Consider the following 3453-nt stretch of genomic DNA (forward strand, 5'->3'; position numbering starts at 1 on the left):
TTTCTCCGCCAAGCACCAGGCTGACAGGTCTCATCGATTTCACGAATAGTCCCATAAAGTTTAAGTTCTGGCTATATCATAGAATCATAGAAAGGCCTAAGCTGGAAGGGACCTTAGGGATCATTTTAATCCAGCCTCCCTGCCACCAGGGACCCCATCTCTTGACTAGATCAGGCAACACATGGGGCCCAAATGGGAATCAAACCCGCGACCTTAGCGTTATGCTCTACTGACTGAGCTAACCGGCCCCCTAAAAGGAGACGCGCGGTATGAGAAAAGGTTATGACTTGTCAGAAGTGGGATTCGAACCCACGCCTCCAGGGGAGACTGCGACCTGAACGCAGCGCCTTAGACCGCTCGGCCATCCTGACAATGCTAATATCAGACTCTAATTTGAAGAGCAGACCCACAAGATTTTGGCAGACCATTGCAAGCTTATTCTGTCAATATCTAGAGCCAGCCAAAAGTCATGTAGCTGTAATTAACTCTTTGCCAAGTCTACACTAAGAATTTCCCTTGAGTGTGTGATGAACATTACCTAATGTGTGAGTTCAGTTTGCCCACAAAAACCTATCTAGATAGAACTTGCACAAGTATTTCTCTTAAGATTTTACTCAGCCTGAGTTCTTGTAAGTTTTATACTATGAATAAACCGAGGTGATTCCACAGTTTTGATCTCCAAGCTTCCATGGATGGCACTCAGAAAAAAATAGGTTAATCACCGTGTTTGTTGGCCAATTTAACATCTTGACACATGTACTGCTGCCTGTCTTCTGAGTGTCTTTTTAAATGTTATTACCTTCTGAATCTTGGAAGAGCAGTAGAAGCATATCAACTTCAAGATGAGAAGAGATACAAATTCAGTTATCTTCTGACTGCCAAGGGCTTTTTTTCCTTAGGTCTAATTTTCCCAAACATAAGTTCCTACTGCTGGAGAAACTCACATTCTTTAAATTCAAGACAGAGTTTAAGCCACTTCTTTGTACTGGCAATAGCTAATCTGCACATATATGTATAGTTTGCTGTCCCTGATGGCAGCAAGTAAACAAATAAGCCTACTAGTCTGCTATTGCAGAGCAAATAAAGTTTTAACTGATTGGAGGGTCTGGGAGGATTCAGTAGACAAGAATAATTACAATGCTTAAGAAACTTAATAGATTATAATGGCCTCAGTCCCATCTTCCTCTTTGCATGCTTTTTCCTCACTAGTTTTGTACAAATCCATTAGAAAAGAACTAATTTCATATAAACTAAGAGATGGCTGAAGACAGTGGTAGTAGCTGTCTATAAAGAGAAAAACGTAGAGTAAAAGCTAAAGGGGAAAACTGAATATATTTTAAGCAAAGGACCTTCATTTTTAGCAAGATCTCTCCTCTGCAGTTTCTCAGAGTTTTGGAAAGGTCTTCTGATGACAGAATGGATTGTTTTTCCTATTGCACTCTTTTCTTCAGTCTGTCCACAAGCAGTTGTTGAAACAGATTTAAATGTGCAAATGGTATTTTGAATGGAGTCTGGAAACTGTAACACATCAGAAATGACAAAGAAAAAAATCTTTAAAATGGGAAAGAATGCAAGACAGAGCAAGCAACTGTGCCAGTTGTGAGAGAAACTGAAAAGCTCCTTTTGATGTTTGGTGTTGCAAAAAATGTAGTTCTTTCTGGAACATCAGTAGACATTTATACTCACTGGTTATTGTATATGACACGTTATCAGTTTTTCAGTGACAATGGTACACATGTGCCTTCGGGTACACAACGAGCTTTTCCAGAAAGTAAACATTAGTCTTGAGAGTCAAAACACTCACTGACATAATTCAAGAGATACATAATTTTGGATGGAATTTTTATGCCCTTGAATATCTTGATTATTCAGTTTCACAAGCTATAATTTCTTTCAAAATCATTAAAAGCTTCAAAAAATATCTACCCCGTATGAGTATGAGGTAATTTGCTAATATCTGAAATGAAGTAGTAAAGGATAAATCCATTCTCCATGTCCCTCCACAAACATCTCCAACCAATTCCTAAAAATCATGCAACTACCCCAAGAATTCAAAGGTTTTTTTCTCTTCTGGCAGTATCGGCTTCGGCCTACAATGCATCGGCACAGCTTCCTCGTCTGATTGGACCTGCTCCTCTCCTAGCTCATACGTCAGCCGCCTTGAAGACAACATTACAGGAATTTCATGTGTAAGGTCCAAACTAGCTACTGGAGGTCAACATTACTTGTCTTTTCCCATTGGAATTTAATGTAAGACTGTCATCTCTCAAACTGGCTGAATACGACACAGCAGATAGGGAACAATCCAGAAGGTTCCCAGACTGTGTGGAGGATAACTTCTTCACACAGCTGGTAAGTGAACCAACCTGGGAAGGTGCGCTGCTGGACCTCTTCTTTGTGAACAGAAAAGGTCTAGTGGAGGATGTGGCAACTGGAGGCTGACTAGGGAATAGGGACCACAAAATTATTAAGTTCTCTATTCTTAGAAATGTTAGGAGGGAGGACAGCAAAACTGTCACTTTGGACCTCTGATGTCCACAAATCTAAGGAGCCAGGTGGGGCACATCCTAGAGTCCTGAGAGAACTGACAGAGGATCTCACCAAGCCACTGCCCATCATTTATCAGCAGTCCTGGCTGACTGGGGAGGTCCCAGTTGATTACAGTTCAGCCAATATAACACTCATCTATAAGAAGGGACAGAAAGATGATCCGGGAAATTACAAGTCTGTCAGTTTGACTTCAGTGCCAGGGAAGCTGATGGAGCAGGTCAACCTGACTTCCACTATGCAACACATGCAGGGCAACTAGGTGATCAGGTCCAGTCAGCATGGGTTTATGAAGGGCAGGTCCTGTTTAACAAACCTGATCTCCTTCTATGACAGAGTGACTCACTTGTTGGATGAAGGAAAGGCTGTGGATGTTGTCTACCTTGACTTTAGTAAGGCATTTGACACTGTTGCCCACAGCATTCTCCTAGAAAGATTGACTGCTTTTGGCTTGGATGGGAACATGCTTTGCTGGGTAAAAAAACTGGTTAGATGGCCAACTCTAAAGAGCTGTGGTCATTGGAGTTAAATCCAGCTGGCAGCCGATCATAAGTCGTGTCTCCCAGGGCTCAGTGCTGGGGCAACTCCTGTTTAACATTTTCACTAATAATCCGGGTGACATGGTAGAGTGCACCCTCAGTAAGTTTGCAGATGATATCAAGCTGGCTGGAAGTGTTGATCTGCTTGAGGGTAAGGAGGCTCTACAGAGGGATCTAGACAGGCTGGATCGCTGGGCCAAGGCCAATTCCATGAGTTTCAATAAGGCCAAATGTCGGGTCCTGCACTTCGGCCACAACAACCCCCAGCAGTGCTACAGGCTTGGGGAGGAGTGGCTGGAGAGCTGCCAGGCAGAGGAACCTGGGGGTGTTGGTGGACAGCCAGCTGAACTTGAGCCAGCAGTGTGCC

General features: G+C 42.9%; 1 non-coding gene across 1 annotated transcript; it reads right to left on the reverse strand.

Moving 5' to 3' along the window:
* Positions 1-288: 288 nt before the first annotated feature.
* TRNAL-CAG lies at positions 289-371 on the reverse strand. The gene has a single exon. It is a non-coding gene; the product is annotated as a tRNA-Leu (tRNA).
* Positions 372-3453: the final 3082 nt, after the last annotated feature.

The sequence above is a fragment of the Apaloderma vittatum genome, unplaced genomic scaffold (assembly GCF_000703405.1).
Source record: "Apaloderma vittatum isolate BGI_N311 unplaced genomic scaffold, ASM70340v1 scaffold4334, whole genome shotgun sequence".
Lineage (NCBI taxonomy): Eukaryota > Metazoa > Chordata > Aves > Trogoniformes > Trogonidae > Apaloderma > Apaloderma vittatum.